Source organism: Pteropus medius, unplaced genomic scaffold (assembly GCF_902729225.1).
Source record: "Pteropus medius unplaced genomic scaffold, Ma_sr-lr_union100, whole genome shotgun sequence".
Taxonomy (NCBI): domain Eukaryota; kingdom Metazoa; phylum Chordata; class Mammalia; order Chiroptera; family Pteropodidae; genus Pteropus; species Pteropus medius.
This window is the reverse complement of record NW_024355205.1, coordinates 1,758,407-1,781,420: the sequence shown is the minus strand read 5'-3', so window position 1 is coordinate 1,781,420 and position 23,014 is coordinate 1,758,407. Positions and strand designations below refer to the sequence as shown.

The 23,014-nt window shown below is 39.5% G+C and overlaps 2 pseudogenes; one reads left to right on the top strand and one right to left on the bottom strand.

The window, feature by feature from the left end:
• Nucleotides 1–14,277, top strand: part of LOC120598815 (dual specificity protein phosphatase 7-like) — a 36,790-nt pseudogene extending 22,513 nt beyond the window's left edge.
• LOC120598955 (uncharacterized) lies at nt 6,047–6,165 on the bottom strand (annotated as a pseudogene).
• Nucleotides 14,278–23,014: the final 8,737 nt, after the last annotated feature.

Genomic DNA, 23,014 nt, shown 5'->3' with positions numbered 1-23,014 from the left:
TCACCAACTTAAACTGTCAGCCATTTATACCTTTGCACATTTATACCTTTCTTACCTTTGGGGCAATATTGCTTTGGGAACTTAACTCATCAATTGCTAGCGGCTATCAGAAGTGCAGAGAAAGGCAAGTAGCAACAACAAATCAACATGATTTCTTCATCTGAACCATTCTCCCAATTGTCTGAATTCCACAGAACTGTTTTCATTCAACTTATATGCTATCTACCTATGGTACAGCTAGCTAAGCATGCAGTGGGAGTGTGGCTTTGAACAATTCAGGCTTGTAGCAGTCTCCAAAAATGGGAGGTTGTCAGCAAAGGTGAATGAAGAGAAACATTTGCTGGGGGGCGAGGGGGAGCCGTGCAGGAATTTCACATCCTGTGCAGTAATAAAGTTCTCTGTCAACCAAGTAAGCCTTCAGAGAAGCTAAGTAGCTTTTTCCAAGGCCTCAAAGTGATGCAGGGCAGTGCAAATTCCCTGAGTGTCAGGGGTACTCAAATCCTGCATTGAGAGAGAAAAGAGTTCTTTGCTGAGAACAAGAAAGAATTCGAATGTCCACCAAAGTTAGTCCAAAGGAAAGTTTATTAGCAAAGGGGAAAAGCACAGACAAAAAGCCAAGACAAGGAAAATAAAAGCCAAGACAAGACAAAAGGTAAGACAAGAAAAAAAACCCTGAGTGTCCAGTTTATAAGTTGTTTTTAGTTTCTGTGAATTACAGTTTAAGGATTTTGTTTACCTATTTTCCTTTGATATGGACATTCAGTGAGAAAGGATAAAAGTATGTAGCCAGAAAAGGTAAGAATATACAGCATGAAAGGCCTGCTGGCAATTCCCAGTCTTTGATCCATAGGTTCCTCATAATTTTAGCCATAGGGAATGAATGATTTTATTTTGTGTAGGGCAAGACTTAAAGATTGTTTTTCTGTTTTCCCTTCACAGGTGGAGAAATGGTTTGTTAGCAATCCCAGCAGAAATCATCCTTTGTTCTGCAGGTTTCTTGTGGCCAGGCTATAGGGTTGATTAGCTAATTGCAATCTCCGAATATATCTTGATTTAACACTTTAGTTCTCTTGCTTCCTCCCTACATTAAAAGTAAATGACCAAGTCTGGATTCAAAGCCAGGTATCTGTGAATCCAAAGCTGGTTTATTTTTCTCTGCGTGGCGTTGGCATCATGTTGGAAGAGGCCCACAATAGTTTATTTGAAACCTGTGGGGCCAGAGTGACTTGGAATTTAGAATTTTAGAAAGGTAAATAAATGAATAGTTCTGCAGCAAAACATATTAATATTTTCACTGAAGGTGTCAAGAAAGCTTAGATCAGCTTTTGTCAATTCAGGTTGTACCACCAAATTCAGGGTTTCAGAGCTTTTTAGAATTTAGGAATTGCATATAAAGTATGGTGGAGATTAATGTCAAAGGTAAGAATTGTACATAGTAAACATTTCTTGAACAGTGAATATTTGCCAGACACCACAAAGCTCTGGTTAGGCATAACTCTCTTAATAATCTTCCAATATAAGTACTATTACTTACTATCCCTATTCTAAAAATCATGAAACTGAGGCATGAATGTGTGGACAACAAAGGGGTTCTGATCATAAATTCCTAACCAGGCAGGTCATGGTGGGTAGTCATACCCCAGGCATATAACTTCTTTAGTAAAAGGTTTATTTTTGTTTTAAGCAAGCCTTGTCCATTGTTTTTGTGTATCTAGGTTAACACGTCTTTGAAATAAACATAACCACCCTCAAGAGAGCACATAATTTTGTTAACTATCCTATAACCCTGTCCCCCACCTCGCTTTCTCCCATCTTCATGTAACGTTCCTTATGTTCACTCCTTAATTCCAAATGCATAAAAGAAGCTGCAAATTGCCATTTTCTGGAGTATTTGAGATCTTGCTTCCTGGCCATTGTGTTCAAGATAGCTAAAACCAAATCTTATAAAAATTCATAACAGATTTGGACATTCTTACACTGACAGATGGGTTAAGTAACTTGCTTAAATTACCTGACTAATAAGTTTATTCATGTGCTCAGTCTTAGTTTAAATTAAAATCTTATAGTTGAAAATGTTTAGAGAACTTTTTTTTTCTTGAATGATGGAGTATTTCCAGAATGACTAGCTGGGCCTTAGGCTTTAATCTGAAAGTCATTGCTTCATAGCTTTAAATTTGTCTTTAAATTCTCTTTTTATTATCTATCTTTAGCAGAAGCCAATCCACACAAAACAATTGTAGGTTCTCCCCTTTGAGCATCGATAGAAATCTGGGGAAGTTCAAGGGAAAACTCGTGGTTGACTCGATTTATTCATTTACTGCTTATTGAACACCTGCAAAGTACTGGCACTTTATCAGAATCAGATCCACTTTTGATAAAGCAGAATAGTGTGTGAACTTCTACTAAAGCAGTATTGTAAAATTAAAGTTGAATGGTTGAGGAAGGCTTTTCCTTCGTAATGAGACTCTATGTGTAGATGGCAGAATTTGGCCTTGAACAATGTGTTCTGCCTTCCACATAACTTCGTTTCCTCTGGAATAAGACCTTTGCCTTCCTAAAGTAAGCTAATAAAACTCATGGGAGTAGTTTCCTACTACTGTGCCTAATATTTTTTAGAATACACTTTAAATATTCTCAAAGATTTATCATAAAGGCATCAATATTCTAATAATTATTGAAATAAAAAGGCTTGAACTCCACACAACCATTCAAAATTCTGAAATGACAATGTGCTTTGTTAAACTTCTATTGTTTTCCTTTAGTTAAAATAACTATGCAAATAATATAAATATAAATAATATATAATATATAAATAATCCTAACTACCATGCATTTATTTTTTGATTAACTGAATTTTATTATTTCAGAAAACTAGAAAATTGCTTTTTCCATAAATGTGTTTTTTAAATATTTGGTGCTATTTTATGAGTAATTTTATTAGGTTTAAGGAATAAAAATATCCAGATAATAAAATCCAGTGGGAAGAAGGGTTTATCCATAGAAAAATCTATGGACAACTGTGAACAAACTTATTCTTAAGAAATTAATTATAATAGTAACAAGTGCCTTTATACTGGCTTGGCTAGCCCGGCAGCATGGTCTGCTACTTCTTTACAAGGCTCCCCCTGGTGTTTAATAAAATCCAACTCTTCTCGGTTCTTTTTGGATTCTAAGTGCTTCTGATTATCCTAAAAAATTATCCATTGATGCCTCACAAATTATTAACAAGACTAGAACATTGGGCCAAATTTTGAAAAATGTTGTGTATATAGTAATTTCTCAACAAAAGTTTGTTGAATGGATTAAGATAGCCCTACCAACTTTATACCATAAACCGAGCAACAAAGACAGGAAGAGTTAATTTAGCTCTAAACTTTTACTTACTGGCTATTTGGCTTTGGACAAGTCACATACTTTATTTACTGATTTATTCTACAAACATTAAATGATTGTTAACCCATGCCAAGCACTATCCCTACCCTTTTCCCCTCCCACTCCCAGTACAAGGGACACAATAGTGAGGAGATAGGCATGGTTCCTGCCTTCACAAATCTTATAAATTGAGAGATTCTTAAACTTGATGTGTATCAGAATAACACAGAAGACTTGTTAAAAAGAGGTTGCTGGGCCCCATCTGCACAGTTTCTAATCCAGTAGGTCTGGTTGGGGTCTGAGAATGTGCATTTCTAAGAAGTTCTTAGGTAATGGTGCTGTAGCTAGCTTGGGGACCTTAGAGAACCACTAGTCTAAGAGGAAAAGACTCACAATAGAATAAGTGCAATGGTAAGCAGTCTATGGGGATAGAGGACGTTTCCCCAGACACAGCATATTTAATCAGTTCTAAGACCTTAATATCTCTGAAATTGGGATACAATTAAAAATGAACTTTTTTTTTTTTACATTTTAAAATCTCCAAAATCAAAATGCATTTGATAAAATACTGTCACGACATTTAAGTAGAAATGACAATCAGATACTACTGCATGTTTGAAGGTCTGGAGAACATGAAGCATGTAAGATAACCAAAGAATTTTGATATGGTGGGCTAATATTCTCTATGAGAGAGAGAAGGGTGAGAATTAAGATAGTGGGGCCAGGACACCAAGAGCTTTGTTCTCCCTTCATATCCTCTAGGGCAGCAGTTCCCAAAGTATGGTCCCAGTAAAAGCAAGCACATGACCTGAGAGCTTGTTAGAAATGCGAATTCCCAGTACCTCAGCCCTACTGAATCAGGAACTCCGGGGGTGGAGCCCAGCAATGTGGGTATTAACAAATCTTCCAGCTGATGGCACTGAAGTTTGAGAACTGCTTCTCTTGTTTTCTTACGAGTGTGACTTCCCTACAGAAGCCAATGTTTTCCTAATAATGTAAATCTAGTTATGGCACTCCTTTGCTTAAAATCCTCGGTGCACTTACTTAGTAGGCAGAAGCTTGATCCAATTGGATTTATACTTTTTAAGGGCCTTTCTGACTGTTTTATGGAAAACAGATCAGAAAGAGTAAAAATGAACACATGGCCATTGCAATAAACTAGCTAATGTGATGGTGAATAAGGAAGGGTAGAGAAGTACATCTATTTGAGAGATGTGAAAGCAGAATTAATAAAACTGTTAGGTAGCTAGTCAGATATGAGTGACGGGGGAACAAAGGAATAGAGGCCCAGCCTAAAGGTTCAGCCTAGAGATGCTCAAAGAACATCCTCTTGATAGTTAGAGAATCCCTCCTACATCTCCAGAGACAAAGGACAGGAGGGTCATAGTCTTAGCTGGTCTAATCTAGCTACAGACGCCAGCGCAGAAGATACTACTCTAATTTGCCCACAATTTAAGCCTCATTATAATACTATGTTTATACATGGAAGTTCATGAATCTAATTATAACAGACTGAACTCTGGGTATGCACATGCACACTAGGCAAAGAGTTATATAGCAGCCAAGTGTCAATCAAAATGGCCTCACTTGCCAATCACCTAAGAATACCTTTGGAACTACTCATCATGGCCCAAATGTAATTCAGAGATTCCCACTTCTGGGTGGTTGTTGTTGTTACAGCTCTCTCCACTAAAACCATGTGCCTCCTTTCTAAAATATACTTTTAATAAATCTTTTCAAAATCTCATTGACCTGTGATTCTTCACTGCATCAATGAAGAAGAACCAAGGAAAAATGCTAATTACACTTCTGCGCCGTTATCTGCCACCCTTCCCCGCCCCACCCTCACTGCCTTGGATAACACCGAAGTTCAAATCTCCCCCAACAGTAACAGGATTAGATATTTTTGTTTCTCAGGTGGCCTACTGAATCTTTTGTTTTCGGGTTTTTTTCTTTACTGTGGTAAAATATACATGACATAAAATTGACCATTTTAACCATTTTAAGTGTATAGTTCTGTGCATTAAGTATATTCACATTGTTGTAAAACCATCACCACTATCCATCTCCAGAGCTTTTTCAACACCACAAACAGAAACTGTACTCATTGAACAATAACTCCCCATTCACCTCTCCCCTCAATTCTTAATAATCACTATTCTACTTTCTGTCTCATTGAATTTGCCTAGTCGAGGCACCTTCTATAAGTGGATTTACGCAGTATTTGTCCTTTGTGTCTGGCTTCTTTCACTTTGCATAATGTCTTCAAGGTTCATCAATGTTGTAGCATGTGTCAGAATTTCTTTTATGGCCAAATGATATTCTGTTGTATTGTTTATGCTTCTGTGAGCATTCATGTACAAGTTTCTGTTTGAGTACCTGCTTTCAATTCCTTTGGGTATATACTCAGAAGTGAAATTGCTGGATCACATGGTAATTCTGTGTTTAGTATTTTGAGGACCTGTTCAATTGTTTTCTACAGTGGATGTACCATTTTACATTCCTACTAGCAGTATATGAAGGTTGCAATTTCTCCACATCCATGCCAACATTTATTATTTTGTTTTTTGATAATAGTCATCTTAATTAATGGGTGTGAAGTGCTGTTCACTGTAGTGTTTTTTTTAATATCACTGTATAATCTGTTTAATGTTTTATTTTTATGATTTTTTTACTCCTACAGCACCTGGTCTTCCTAGGCAGTCTCCCATCCAAGTACTAACCAGACCCAACCCTTCTTAGCTTCCGAGATCAGACGGGATCAGGCGTGTTCAGGGTAGCATGGCCGTAGACTCATTATAGTTTTGATTTGTGTTTCCCTAATGACTAGAGATGTCAAGCATCATATCACGTGCTTATTGGCCATTTGTATCTATATCATCTTTGCAGAAATGTCTATTCAAGTGCTTTGCCCATTTTTGAATTTGATTATGCATGAGGATGTTTGGGGGTTTGGGGGGGTTTTTTGCTATTATTTTGTAGTTCTTTATATACTCTTATATTAATTCCTTATCAGATATATCGTTTACAAATATTTCTCCCAATGTGTGGGTTGCCTTTTCCCACTCTTGATAGTATCCTTCGAGGCACAGTTGGACTTCGACTGAGTGCCAGAGGAGCCTCAGGAGCTATGGAGGCAGTAGGAATGTAGCAGGAAAAACACATGCTTGGTCTCAGGTGAAAGAGCAGGCGGTAGACAAAGGAACTTAGAAAATCTCCCATTAAGACCCTAGCAGTTTCCCAGGGATAAAATCTTAATGTATAATCCTACTTTGCATGTCAGAAGCAGAGTATTACCTTTCTCTTTGCATTATTTTTGTAACAAATTCCACTTCCTCAGGCAGACACATATGTCTTTAGTAAATGGAGTCCAGATCTTTGTTGGTTTTTGAGAAGGCAAATAAAGATTCAGTAGCTTTCTCCCAGAATATGGTAAGCCTCTGAAGAGGCCTACACGACTGACAGGCACTGGGGTTTAAATTTCATTAGCTTCAAGGTAAGTCCATCTCTGGGCTTCTGAGCCACTTGGAAACTTTTCTGAGGACAAAATCAGTGCTGCTGGCTAGGATTGCCAAGAGGAGTGGGGACTGGTTTTGAAGGAAGGTGGGAGCAGAACTTACCTGATCAACTATGGTTTTCTCCCCAAAGGGAGCCAACCCCATTCTTTTTTACTATAAATTTTAATCCATGTTTAAGCCTAATAGGTTATGGGAACAAAAAGCTAGGGAAGGTAGGAAAGAATGCTCACCCTCACTTCTCCAGTTCTGTGAAGAGGGATTTTTTTTCCCCTAAACTGTCTTCTCACACCCACCCATTTATCCTCAGGAGAGGGGCAGTCACTCATCAGATTGGTGACTTTGGGACAAGTAATCTCTTTGTGACTTTCTCCTTAGGAAACTGAGTTATGCAGAAAGTACTGTACTTTTTAGATACAGATTTAGATACAGCAAGCTCTCCATCTCCAAGTGAAGTTTGATTGCTAAGGAAAATGTGAAAGTGAGGGAAATCCCAATTATCCATACTAGAAGAAAGACTGTATTATTCTCTTTACATAATGATATTATACAACCATTGTGTTATGAAGAGGTAATCAAAGAGTAGGCAGCAAAAAAAAAAAAAAATGTAAAAGAGTGTCAACCGAACAATTTATTTTAAAAATTAATATTACTTTTTGGATTTGTGACATTTGTGTTAACTGTCAGCTTTATAAAATTGAAATTTGTTATAATTTCTTTCCTCAGTCTAAATATTTACTTTTATATCTAATTTCATCTTCATAATTTTTAAAAATTCTTTTAAAAATTCCCCCATATTGTATAAGCATCAGGCATCACAAAATCTAGCTTTATCCCCTGCCCCAAATTAATTCCAAGGTATTGGAAAGCTAAAAATATAATCCTGTACTATTTTCCATCCCAGGTAAGTCAGGTAAATCACTCATGTTGTCCAGTACAGCTTACCAGAGGTTTTGCAATGAGTGCAAATAACATCATAATGACAATAAAATGCCACCAACCCACCCCTTCTGTCACGATGTTCACCATGGATTTAAAATTCAAAGATTAAAATCCCAGAGAGGTTGAAGTCCAGAATTTTTAAGTTCAAGTTCAAAAAAATTAATAAAATATTTTTGCCTTTGTGAGTTAAAGTCTAAAGTCGAAATTCCTTAGGATAGTTTAAAAAGAAATTACAGTCTTCCCCAGTTTCATCTACTCAATTCCAACCAGAGGGGTTCCTGGTGCCTGGGTATATGGGGAGTTCCTGTGGGAGCTCCAGCCTAGAATAATTGTGTTCCTTCATGATGTGAATGAAAAATGGGGCTAGATAATAAACCTGACAGGCTCAGGATGCCACATGGCAGGCCTGACAAGCTCAGTGACCAAAAGTAACTACACAGGATAGTCTGATCATAAATTCCTAACTGGGCAGACCATGGTGAGTAGTCACGTCCCAGGACTATAGCTTCCTTAGCAAAGGTCAATCTATCTCATGTGAGTTCTGTCCATTGTTCTTCTGCATCCAGGATAACATACCTTTGAAATGACATAGTAGTTTTCTTTTCTAGACCTCTCAAAGGCAAAACCACAGGCATCAGAGCACAGGATCACAAAACTCTATGTATTGTAAATGTTCTTTACTAACTACCCTGTACCCATCGATGTAAAAGAAGTATGTGTTCCTCCATTTTGCTTTTTAATCCAGTCCTAGAGATTTCCTGGCTATGCTTTCTCCCGCATTCTTAATCTACCACCAATGCATTTCATGTACCTTCTTTACATTTTCTCCTTTTATTTTAATGCATAGAAGGAACTGTATAATCACCATTCTGTGGAGCATTTTCTCAATCTGTTGAGATCTTATTTCCAGGCATGCCTTCAAAAATTTGACTCAAACTCTTATAAAACTTTTCTATAGGCTTGAATGTTCTTGATGCCCCAAATGTCATCCATCACACCACTTTTCAGAAATCCAAAGAGTTCACAAGAGGCAAAGCTATAGGTGGCCCTGAACCCATACCTACTCACTGGCAGTACAAAAGCAAACAATAAACCCAGCCAAACTCTGGCTTTTAAAGCGATTATCCAGGCAAAAATTATGCTCCAAAACCAGTACCTTGATGTTGTGAAAGACAGCAATAGCTGAGTAGAGTGAGAGAGGAAAGAGAGAGTCTTGGTGTCAGCCTCACCATGGAAAAACTTGCCAATCGCAGTTATCCAGACTCTGTGAGTTGTGAACTTATTGTTCTTTCGGAGATTATTCCTACAAGAAATTAAATACAGCACTCTGTTTGCCATTGTAGGGGTAAAGGTGGAGGGTTTCACTGTATGTCCACTGTTTCCCTTCGAAGAGTAGTGTAGAGGTTCAGAACAGGCCACCCCAAGATGTGCCTCAGTGGTATGTGGATTATTTTGACCTAAAGGGAACTGAGACCCTACAGGCTCAAGAGGAACTTCTGCTCCACCCTTAAAATTTGAATTGGGAGCCTGACCCATAATAAGAGTTATCACCAGAAATGACTTTTGATCTATTTCTGTGGCAGGGCAAACTACTGATTACTGTTGCTCTTCCTGCAATCATATTCTAAAGCCCCAAGGTGCCTTACCTCATCCCTAGCTCAGAATGTCATATTTATCTCAATTTCCCTTTCTGTCTCTAAAACTCTCAAGTAGATGGAACCTCTGTGCGAGGTTCCCACAGACATGTATGTAATTAAACTTGGTTATTTTCTCTTATCCATCTGTCTCATGCCTATTTGATTAATAAATCCGCCAAAAGAAGCTTGAGGATAGGGGAAAGTTTCTTCCTCCCCCACAGTAACATGAAAGACATCCCTACTCTCTTGCAAAGTTTAGAAATTTCAGCAGTCTAATCATTACATCTTATTCTTATCTTTCTGTGTTTGTGTCTCTTCTGACATACTGAAGAACTCTAAAAATTGATTTCCCTTTTGAGTCCTAATCATTTAAAGCTAAAAGTTAATACACAAATGCTCAGTACCACACATAGAACTCTCCTGTAGTTTAAAGTTCTGACCTGTAGATCATGACAAATGTGTTTTTCAGAAAATAATTGTTCCAACCACAATGAATTTTAATAATTTGGTGCTTTAAACCTCCATTCCACAATAGAATCACCTGGGAAACTTAAAAACAACAACAACAACAAAAAAAAAACTCGAAGATACCTGGGCTCAATACCCAGAGAAATTAATTCAATCACAATTTGGGGGATGAGGAGGTGTGAAGAGGTAGAAAGATAGGCATCTGTTTAATGAGTTTCCCAAGGCAATTTTAGTGTGCTGCCAGGGGTAAGAACCATTTGTCCTGCTGAGTGCTGAAGCAGCTGCAGTCACAGATTACTCTACCCATCACTATTTCCTGGTTAACTTCCTCGTTTCAATGAAACACATCATCCAGTAGCCTCTTATGAAAGGTGCACAGGATATAAATTTTCTGAGTCTTTAAATGTCTGAAATGTCTTTATTTGGTTCTCTTCCTTCACTGATACAGTGAACAAATAGTTCATTATATGAATTAATGATCTAAGAGTTTGCCTGTGCTGCATAGGATTTTATGTTGAAAATAATGATCCCTCAGAATTTTGAAGCATTACTCAGGAATCCTGGGTTTTTCTTAGAGATTCTTAGTGAATCCTACGGAGCTATTGAGAAGCCTCGTGCCACTCTAATTCTCATTCGGTTAATTGGAAACTATTTTTTTCTCTGGAAGTTTTAATAATCTTTATCTCTGATGTTTAGAAATTAAGCATGGGAGAGAGAGGAGAAAGGAAAAGAGAGAGAAAGGTAGAAGGAAAGAGAAGTTGTGATTACATATTGTGTTGAATATCCTTGGCCATTTCAGTTGGGAGACTCATGTCAAACATTTAAAAAATTATTTTCTTAATAATTTCTTTCCCTCCACTGTCTCTATGTTCATTTTCTAGGACCCTACTAGTTGATTATTTGACCTCCTAAATTGAGCCTTCAGATATTTTTTTCTTGGTCTCAAATTTCCTATTTTTTTCCCAAAGATGTCTTTGACTGTTTTCCAACCTCATCACCGAATTTCTTATTTCAGCCAACATATTTAATTTCTTTTTAATATTATTTCAATAAGCATAACAAATTTTTTTTTGGTAAATATTCAGGTGATTTTGATGTTTATATGAGAAAATAAATAAGCAACAAGAGCCATAAAAATTCTAAGAAGTATATTGAGAGGGGACAAGCCCTATCAGGTATTAAAACATATGCAAATCCTTAGCAATAAAAACGGTGTGGTATTATGCATGAAAAGTCAGAGCCTTGGAGCAAAACAGATAGTCCAAAAACAGATTCAATCTTATAGATAAATTTAATATGTGACAAGGGTAAAATTTCCAATCAGTAGAGTAAAGGTGAACTCTTTCGTAGATGATATTACAGTAAAAGTGCAGCCATTTGGAATAAACCAGAGTTGGATCCATACTTCACACCAAACTTCAGAGTAAACTCAAAATGGATCAAAGATATCAATGTAAGGAATTAAACTGTATAGTATAATGCAAACCTCTAATAGAAGAAAACAGGGGCAAATTCCTTTTTAACTAAATAATAAAGGCCTTTCTAATTATGATTCAGAATTCACAAGTCTCCATAGAAAAGACTGATAAATTTAACTACATAGATAATAAAAAAGTTTCAATTTCAAAAACCCCAAAAGAAAAATCAAAAGATAAAGTGGAAAAATATATGTAAATTATATTACAAAGGGCTAATATCCCTAATATTAAAAATACTAGAAATCAAGACATAAAGAACAAAAAGATGGAGAGTTCATGGAAGAAAGAACTATAACTGACCCTTACATATATGAAAATATGAACTTCACTTATAATAAGAAAAAGAAAACTATACCAGCATGTCATTTTTTACCTATTAGATTGGCAATATATATATTTGGTATCACACTTTGTTTGGAAGGCTGAGGAGAACTAGGGAGTCCCACATTTTGTTGGTGCAAAATCATACAACTGCTTATTGAGGTGACTCTGGCATATTTCCCAAAATACAGACATTTTTCCTTTGACCTAGAAATCTCTCTTCTGAGGATATAACCTACACAATCTTCTACATAAACATAAAAGAACATATGTACAAGTTTATTGATTGTGGCATAATTTGTGAAAGGTAGAGATGATGAACAACCCACATATTTAGCAGTTAAATACTAGTTAAATAAATGAAGGCATACCCATTTGATGGAATACCATGAGAATGTAAAAAAAGGAATGTGGAAGATCCCAACTCATGTGAAGAGATTTATCTACAAGGCTATATCATTAAGTGAAGAAAGGAAGGTAGAGAACAATATATAACAGCATATATAGAATGTATAGAACATCCTGCCTGTAATGGAATAAGAGTATCTATTGTATTCATCTTCATTCACGTAAACACTGAAAAGATAAATAAGAAACTAATAAAAATACATTCTCTTTGGGAAGAACAATTAATCAATGCTCAATTTCTCTAAGAATATTAAATAGATTTGAGTGAATTGTGAGAGTTTTGTTTGCTTTTCTGTTTCCTCAATTATTTACTTTGGTCTCTGTATCAGTTAGGAATGCTTTCAGCTACAAGTCACAAAAAGTTTAAATAAACAAAAAGCAGGTTATTTTTGTCAAAAAACAAAAAATATAATGTTAGGCAGATGCTGGGCATTAGTTAGGGCTGGTATCTCTAGAGTTGTTTTGGCCTCATAACCATAAGATTACTGCCACAACTCCAACTATCACATCTGTATTCACAGCAAGAGAAAAATATGAGGCCTAAAGGCCTGGGCAGTGGGAGCGCAGCTCGGCGGGAAGTGGACTCCCCAGGGACGCTGCTGGGACCGCGCGGCCAGGGCGCCATACCTGGGAAGGGCTGCCCAGCCCCGGCCAGAGCCACCAGCGCTTCTCATGAAAAACCAGCTCCGCAGTCCCCCAGCGAGGACGCACATGTCCCCTTGGGGGCGTCAGAGACTGGAGTTCCAAGCTGGCACCCGCGCGGGAGCGGCGACGGGTGCTGGAGCCATGTAGTGCGAGAGCGCCTAATGGCTGCAGGAGGAGCTGGAGGCGCACGGCGGAGTGTCCTTGCTGCAGCTCCACTGCTGGCCTCACGAGCATTCCGAGTCATCGCACATCGAGACGGCCATCACCCTGACCATCTTGGGCCTCATGTTGCACCGCCGGCACTAGGACAACCTGCCCATTCTCTCCATCGACCCCGACGCCGCCGACAAGGAGCGCTTCACCACGCGCAGTAAGGCGGCCACTGTGCTGCTCTATGAGGCCGAGGCCGAGTGGCAGCCAGAACCCGGCGCCCTCGCCTCGGTGCTTGGGCCTGCTCCTGCAAAAGCTGCGAGACGACGGCTGCCAGGCCTACTACCTCCAAGGTGGTTTTAACAAGTTCCAGACAGAGTACTCAAAGCACTGCTGTGACCAACGTGGACAGCTGGTCCTGGCTGAGCAGCTCGCCATCCACCTCAGCGCTGGGCCTGGGGGCCCTCCGCATCAGTTCCTACAGGGAGTCCGATCGAGAGCAGCCCAGCAGTGCCACCGAGTCGGACGGCAGCCCTGTGCCATCCAGCCAACCGGCTTTCCCCGTCCAGAGCCTGCGCTACATCTATCTGCCTTGGCGGTGCCAAGAACTACACCAACCTGGACGTGCTCAGCAAGTAAAGACGGCATCAAGTACATCCTCAATGTCACGCCCTACCTGTCCACTGCCTTCGAACACGGCGGCGAGTTCACCTCCAAGCAGATCCTCATCTCTGACCACTGGAGCCAGAACCTCTCATAGTTCTTCCCCGAGGCCATCAGCTTCATCGATGAGGCCCGCTCGAGGAAGTGTGGTGTCCTGGTGCACTGCCTGGCAGGCAACAGCCGCTCAGTGACGGTCACTGTGGCCTACCTTATACAGAAGATGAACCTGTCACTCACTGACGCCTATGACTTTGTCAAGAGGAAAAAGTCCAACATCTCGCCCAACTTCAACTTTATGCGGCAACTGCTGGACTTCGAGTGGACGCTGGGACTGAGCAGCCCATGTGACAACCACACCCCCAGCCAGCAGCTGTACTCTTCATGCCCACCAACCACAACCTGCTCCCACCCTCGAGTCCACGTGAAGCCAGGGGCACAGGTGGGCCTGTGAGTGGGCCCGTGCCTGCCTCATCGCTTGAGGAACGCGAACATCGCCTGTGCCCAGAGGCCCAGGCTGAGGGATGCCCAAGCTCCCCTTGCTATCCTGGGGTGGGCCAAGCCAAGGCAAGGCCTCCATCTGCAGGACTTTCCACAGAGGCCCCTCAGCGCTCAGACGTACAGCTGCAGTCTGAGTCTAGCGGGGCCTCATCCTTGTCCCAGGACACTCCGTTCTGCTGATGGCCCAGGCAGTTTGGCTATTTTTTAAAGACATTCATGGACCTGAGTTTATGTTTTACTTTCTTCAGGTAAATCCAAGGTCCCCAGAGCAGAGAGCGTTCATGTTCTTCTTGACTTTTTTTTTTAATGAAAAGTACTATTTTCAGGCTACATACAACAGTAGATTGTATAAACCAGTGCTTCATCCCTTCCTTGATCCTGCGAGAAAGTGTTCTCAGTTTTGCTTTTCTATTTCAAAAGGCAATTATTGTGGTTTTTGTTTTTTGGGTTTTTTTTTTGGTGGAAATGACAAACCAAATACGTTTTGCACATGTGTGAAGCCTCCGCTCTGCAGCAAGCCTTTCTGGAAGGGTAGCTTGCTGCTCCTTTCGTGTCAAACGCTAGTCTCGCCGACATCTCCCACCTGGCCCAGCCCACCACGGCCGCACCTTGGCCTGTGATGGTCACTGCAAGTTGTGATGAGTTGGTCAGCTGAACAAGTGACTTTTGTGTTCTCTGCTCTCCCAATTGCCCCTCTGGTGGTCCCTGCAGACTCCTCAAGGTAGGAGGTGGGAGGCCCTGCAACTAGACGTGGGGCGGTGGGAGACTCACAAGCAGTAGCATTAGCCCTCTGGGCTCTGCCCCTGGGAGGGCCTGGGCCCCAGGGCCCTTGTCTATACATACCCAGTACTTCTCTTTCTCTCTTTCTATGTTTGTAACTGAGAGTGGAGGTCCAGTGACTGGGAGAAGCTAGGTGGTGGGGGCCTAGCCCTGCTTCCCAAGTTTCTGTCCCTCACCCTGGCTGTTGCTTTGGTTCATCTGCCACTCCTAGCTCCTTTGTCCCGGTGGAAGCAGGCCTTCCACTCACCTTGCCCATAGCTTCTACTACCAGGAACCTCACACCCATTTCAGTCCCAGGGCAGGCGCAGAGAGGGTGAGGATGGACAAGTGAAAGGGATGTGAGGCTCTGTCCACTGTCCCTACCCTCCGTATCCACAGAACAAAGCCATGGATTCCTTTATCCTCTTTCAGTTTTCTTCCTTTTACGACCTTAGTTCTACCAGGTGTCAGGACTGCATGGGGGCCAGGGAGGGGAGAGCAGTCAGGCTGGGTCCCCGAGGAAGCCAGCATTCAGCACATGAGCAAGGCCACAGCCCCTATGAGCCCACTGCATCTTAACTCGCAAGGGTTGTTTTCAGGAATTCTTTAAGGCAGCGGGTTAAAATCTTGTCACAATTGAGAAATTGACAAAAAGCTTCCATGTTGTACATGGTTCTCTTTCTCTCTTTCATTTTTAAAAAGGAAAAGCCAGAAAGATGCATCAGATTTTTGTAAATGAGGTATGCCAAGAGGGTAGCCAGTTTTGCTTAATCATATTACGAAGGAAAAGTTGTGACCCTACACACACACACACACACACACACACACACACACACACACACAACATCCCAAACCAGCAATGAGACTTTGTTTATATTGCAAATAAATATTATTTTTTCTTTAAAAAAAAGAGAGAAAAAATAAATAAATAATGCCAGCCATTTCTGATGCCTTTTTCAGCAAAGCAAAGCTTTTCCAGAACCTCCTAACAGACTTCCCTAAACTGGGTCATTTGGTTCCCCAAAGAAATCAGGATTCTCATAACTAGGTTGGACCGATGATGATTCATCATCTAGAACTGGGCACATTACCACCTAGAATATATTTGAGGTTCTATTAAAAGAAAAGAACAGAGAATGGCAGGGTGGGCTATAGTTTCTGTCATTTTGGGAGTGTTTTTCCTCAATCACTGGTTTGTTCATTCTTATTTAAAAGTGAGACGTCAAAAAAAGCTGCTGGGAAGTAGACATACATTGGCGAAGCTTATCGTGGGGCAGGATGATCATGCTAGGATGATTAGCCAGAGTCTGCTCTTTTGCAGAATCCCAAATATTGGTATAGGGAGGTGGTCTCTGCATCCCTGTTTAGTTTGTCCAGGAAAGAATCCTAAAGAAGTCTGCTTTGGAGCAGGGACAACTGGGGGTAGATGTTAGAGGGAAGAGGTTTGGGGTCAGACTATTATTTCATACTCAGGCTTCCAGATTGATCAAGCAATCAACCCCCTGACCACAATCCCAAGCCTCAAGACTGTCCTCCCAGTTCCTGGTCTCTTTAAGGCAGTGGTTTTCAATGGGGAGCAATTTTGTTCTCCCAGAAGAAGTGCCAAATTTAGCAAATAAATGTACAGGATGCCCAGTTAAACATGAATTTCAGATAAATATGCAATATTTGGAACATAATTATACTAACAAATTATTTGTTGTTTATGTGAAATTCACATTTAACTAGGCATCCTATATTTTATCTGGTAACCATATCCCCGAGGAATATTGGCAATGTCTAGAGACATTTTTGGTTGTCACGACATCAAAGGTGGGAAGGCCAGGGTTGCTATTAAACATCCTACAATACCCAGGACAGTCTCCCACCACAAAGAATTACTTGATCCAAAATGTCGATAGTGCCAAGGTTAGGAAACCCAGCTTCTAAGAAGAGTAAATCTCTAAACTCCTGCCTTGTATTTTGTGCCCAGGGTGCGGCAGTCATTTATTTAAACAGTTATTTTAAATCTCACCATGATTTATTTTTCATGGTCATAGCAAAATCTCAAACATTTTTCTTAGTTTTCTTCTAAAGCTAATAAGCAGACCAAGGAAGTCCTGGCCAAGGTAACACAACATTTATATTAAGTCCAAGGGCATGAGGGCTAGCTTGCATATGCCCCTTGAGCCTTTTCTTGGTAAGGCTCAGATTCAGAGCCAGCCTCACAAAGCAGCCCTGAAGAGCTGTGGGTGGGTGTGGGGGGATTAGAGGGAGCCTTGCCCATCACATTCAGACAGGGAGTTCCACCTTCCGGACTGTGAGGAGAGGGCTGTGGGGTGCACACAGCTGCACTTCTCATGAAGACAGCCTTTCTTTGTAGGCCCAGGGGTGGGAGGGGAGCAGGCAGTGGAAGGTGGGGATGGTATGCCATGGCTGTTAATCAAACAACTTTTAAAAGAACAGGAGAGGAAGGAAGCAAAGGGGTGGGGAAGGTTTTCTGGTTATGAGATGTGTATAAATTCATGGGAGGTTATTTGAGGATATTTACTCCAAGCCCTATTCACAGTTGTCCTTGAAATGAATACTGGAACATTAGAATTCAGGGGTAATCAATCCTTTTCTATAATTTCCTTCCTTCCCAGCAGACCCCATGTCTCACACATGTTGGTGTATATGCAGACAGAATGAACACTCAATTTGTAAACCTAGATGTCCCTGAGGAACAAAATTACTGGTAGGTTTTTTTCCCTGTATTTTTCCCCTTTATATATAAACTAAGAAATATAAAAACTTTTTTTCTTAAACCACTAACTGCTGACTCAAAGATAGAGACCAGGGTGTTTTTGAGAATTTAAAAATAAAAATCCATTCGGGCATTCATTAAGTCAAGCAAGATGAATCAGGCTTTTGGTTATATAAAAGCTTGGCTTTTTCTGGAAAATCTGTCTTTGCAGTTCTCTGCTTGCTGGAGAAAATAGTGCAAGAAGCATAAGAAGAGGGGCTGTGCAGACAGCTTTACAAACACTGGGAAAGCCCCTCAGCATGGCCTAGATAACAAAACCATGTGAGCAAGGGGTGAGAGGGGGCGGGGAACAGCAATGCCCGCTCCTTGATGACCGCTCATCGTTTGTCCGTACAGTAAAGTCGCTGAGTTCACTGCCAAATAATGTTTGTAATTTCTATCTGAACTTTAGTGACTGAATCTATTTCTCTCATCTTTGGAAAGTAATGTAAACTAATCTAAATTTTATAAATATATATAAAAGAACCTGATCTTTTCATGTATTATAACTGTAGTAGAGATATCTGAGGAAAAATTCAGAAAATATTAAAAAAGTAAAAAGTAGAGAAAATAATATTTGAACCCATAATTGAACGCGCACAGAGATAATCTCTGCCTTTGGGTTATTTCTTTCCAGGGTTTTCTCTAAAACTTAGCTTTTAGATTAAAATCTTGTGATGTCTCTTTCTTTAAATGCAAGTTCATATCTCCCTTTAATATAAGAACTATTATTTATTGAATGATTACTATTTTCCAGGCACAATGAACACCTTTGAGCAAAATTATTTTTAAAGATAAATTTCCAAAAATAAAAATGGAATTGCTAAACATGTCTTTAAGGAGTTTTACATATAGTGTCACATTGATGCCCAAATAGGCCCCTTTTTCTACATCTTCATAAGTAACAGAAATTATGATTGAAAAAAATTTTAGTTGATTTATTTAGAAAGGAATTTAGAGTAAGTGGTTTGAATTTAATTTTCCTTTATAAGTAATAAAGTCAATTTTTTAATTCATTTGTTGGTCAGATATATATTTTTATGAATTTTTTTATCCAGTTATTTACTGGGGCTTTAATGTTTTTCAAACCAACTTCAATGAATTATTAGATAGTAAATATTTTGTCATTTGTCACGGTCTCAGTTTTGTCCTCAGGTTGCTATTTTCCTTTAACGTTTGATTACTTTTTTCATAATGTTCGAAAATGCTTACTTAAACCTCTTAGTGTTTTCTGTTGTACTGTCTTTCATAAAGACTTCAAATACTCACTTCTCTTTTCTCCTAGTAACCTGTTTTTAACACTTCTGAGAGATTTCTCAGTAATATTTATTTAAAATTAAGGTTCAAAATAGCACACAGAGAAACACAACATAACCATATCTCAACCTCAGCTTTACTTGAAAAATTGCTGTAAGCTGTGGATCTCAAACCAACCAGAACTGATTTGTACAAGCCAGCCCCAGGCACACTTCTGGATCCTCATTCCCCTGGCATTATATGAGGTTCTCATTATATGAGGTCGAAAATTCCCCATTACAGCTAATTTGAAACTCTTCTTCTTCCATGCAGATCCACTTGCCTTTGTTCCATTCTCAGTAGAGACAGAGCAGTTACCCATTATTCTTCATGGGTAACACTTGCCCAGTGCGTAGCAGACTCTCAGGAAATACTTCTTGATTAAAATTGATATTTAAAATCTCTAATTAGAACTGTTGTCATTTTTTCTTTCTCTAAGTTAAATGAGCTAACAATTTTTTTCAACCCTTTGGATCATCTCTGTGTTTCTGTCTAACTTACTTCCATGAGCTCCCAATCCTCCTGAGGCATAGACTCCAAGGTGAGACAGAGAAGTCACCCCTGCCCCAGAGCTCTCAGGAATGGGCTAAGAGTCACTAGTACCCTTACCGACAGTTTAGCTCAGCCAACAGTGTGGTGTAGATGGCCTTTAAGCACCTCCTTCTCCCAGAAGTAGATGCAGGCTGAAATGAAGATATAAGGCCAGGAGAAAAAGGGCTGGCTGGGGATAGAACTGATCTCTCAGATACAGGTGTGCCAGGCACAGGCATAACTAACTGTGGCACAGAAGCTGACATTGGATTGAAGATTAACCTGTATCAACAATAACAAATTGTCATTAGTACTGAAAATATTTATCATTGACACAAGACAATATATTAATATTGACAGATAGTCCAATATATACTTTAGGTCAGGTGTCCCCAACCCCAGGGCCGCGGTCTGGTACTGCCCATGGCCTGTTAGGAACAGGGCCACACAGCAGGAGGGGAGCAGCAGGCAAGTGAATGAAGCTTCATCTGTTTTTGCAGCCGCTCCCCAGTGCTAGCGTCACTGCCTCAGCTCCACCTCAGATCATCAGGCATTAGATTCTCATAGGAGCACCAGTCCCTGGTGCCAAAAAGGTTGGGGACCGCTGCTTTAGGTAACTCTCGAAATGACTAACATATTGTCTGAGAACAACATTCATTGCCCACTCCTTAAAATATTTTCAGGAAAAAATCATACTAATAAAAATAATAGCACTATAAGCCTTATTTCTATGTCACTTTATATATGAGTAATCTGATGGCAGAGGTCATCATTATTATTTTGGAATAATAATAATAAAGGAGCTTCAGCCTGGAAAAGGGAGGGACGTTGACTGATATTTGTTGGAACAGAAGATCTCAGTTCTTACAATGGAATAGGAGAAAGGACAATAACATTATAACTACTACTATTACTATTACTATCATCTTACTATGTGCCAAGCACCTTAAGAAATTTTATTTTATTCAATTCTGTGAAAGCGGTATTATTGTTTCCATTTTACAGATTAAAAAAAACTAAGGCTCAGAGAAATTAAGTAACTTAGCCAAGTTCACATAGCCAATAAACAGTGGGACCATGATTTAAACTCAGACCTGTCTGATTTAAAGCTAGGTTCTTAATCCTTACTCAGAGCTGCTTAAAACCTAGTTGAATCACTAACCCTATGGCCACAACTAAGTTACATCAGAACCTTAGTTTCCCTGTCCATTAAATGGCCTTCTGTTGTTTTTGCCTGTCTAGCACCTATTTCCCCTTGGACTTCTAATAGTATGTTAATTTTCTCTTGGGTAACCACCGCCTCCTATTCTTATTTAGTAGATGTGGCTCAGATGGAGCTGACCTACCTCTCCACTCCCTGGGAGGATATGTGACTGAAGTCTGGCCAATTACCATCTTCCAGCCTCTTGGCCCCAGTGATTACTCTTAGGTCGGTCACGTAACTCAAGTTAAGCCAATGAGATTCAGCCTCTATTTGGTAGACTCACTGGGAAAGAGACATTCTCTTCCTATTGGTGTAAACCTAGAACTTGATAACCACCTTTACCACTACCCAGAGAAAGCCTGCCTGAGAATAAAACCAAAAAGAAGAAAAAAGAGCTTAAGTCTGCACTTTACCATTTCTGAATTTTTTTTACACAAATGGTCACAACTAATGTGACAAAAATTCTCTGTTTCTTAAGCCGATTTACAGTAGATCTCTGCATCTTGCAATGGAAGTCTAGGTTAAAGTGTTATGTAAAATGCTTAGCACAGTTTTTGGCCCATTTTAAGCCATATTATGATTAACAAATGTTAGTTATTTTTAAGATATCTTCCCCCAAATAAACGTAAGATTAAAAAAATAAAATAAAAAAGGAACTTTTGTTTAACTTACTTGACCTAAAGAGAAACACATTTCTCATCTTCCTCTCTGTCCCCAGTTTAATATTTGTCAGAGGGAAAGGAATTAGAGGGCCTAATTAAAGGCCTCACATCAACCTCATTGGATGCTTAGTTACCAAAAAAGTGAATCTTCATCTTATACTAACATTCCGTGGCTTCTATATTGTAGTCATCTTTGTTTATATACACTTTTAAATCTGGCACATCCCACATATCAGATTTGTGTGAAGGTTTCATTTAAAAAGACTATGCATCTTAAAAATGTTTGAAAACTATCTATTCAATCCTCCAATTTAACCAGGCTGGGAAACATGTCGGTGAGCTGGTTGCTGCTCAGCTCAGACCTCTGGTTAAGCGTTCTTTCCAACACCCATGCCTGCTTACCTTTGGGACCTGGACATTAAAATGTGGTAGAACCCTGAAAGTAATTCACTTTCTTTTTTTTGAGCTAGCAGCAGGATTGCTCGATGGTCAATTTGGAAAATGGCCTTTCAATTGTTTAACTGATGGGTTTTGTTTCTCCGCACTCAACAGGCCCTATTCCTACTTGGTCTGGGTCAAACAACCATATACTACTTGCCTTCTCAAGAATATTGCTTTATATTGTCTCAGAAATAAATACTTGATAATGAAGAGCTTAGGAAATTAATTGATGCTGAGAGGATAGAATGTAAGAATGAACAAAGAAGTCGATTTAGGCTGAATCTTTTTCTACCAACACTGAAGAATGATCCATTCTCTTAGATTCTCTCATTAAATCACTATTGCTTAATTACAGGCTTCTCTAGAAGGCAAAGGAAACTGAGTTTAAATTTCCTTCTGGAGCTTTTCTTCAGCCTCTCTGAGGAAGGAAAATTGGAAAACAAGCACTATTCTGATGTTAAAGCCGGGAAGTAGCAGCTATCGATTCTGCTGGGCACTGCCCTAGGAAGCCTTTCAGTGCTTTTAACCTTTCCTTGCTTGAGAGTCCTACAAAAAGGTATAGTAGTTTTGCCAAATATATTTTACATGGACCCTATTATTACGAAAGTAATAACAATATTAGCTACTAATCGCATTTAAGAAATGAATACTACCTTACATTAAAATTCTCTCTTTTGAATTTCAGTTTTTGTGATCCTGGGTCTAAATCGCCTCTTCCATTTATCCCTCAGAAGGTCCTTTTTAGAACATGAATATGAATATTTAAAAACAGGGAAAGAAATATCTCAAGTGACAGTTTTAGCATCTATGGTTAAGGCGCTGAACTGGATTGATTTACAAGTCCTATCTCAGCAAAATTATTGGCCCTTCCCTGTCCAAAACTCCTCTAGGCCAAGTTTTAAACAAACCAGCTCAGCACTTAATTAATCCTTCTTTTTCCTTTGAGTGGCCTGACTCAATTACAGCCTTCTTCCAATGAATGATATATTCTTGGAATCTTATTTTTCTATTGAATTATACAATGCCAGGTTTGACAGTGCCTTGCCCCCTGACCTTGAGCCAGTAACTTAACCTCTACATCCAGGTGGCTGCACTTAAAATGGAAGATGTTAACATTGACCTGAAGATTTAGGGAAGAATGACTTATTAATGATTTGGAAGCACTTAGGACCCATAAAGCACTATAAAAGTCCCTCCTGCAATAATATACAAATACATTAAATGAAGCATGATGGCCAATTGTTATAGTGGAAGTGAACC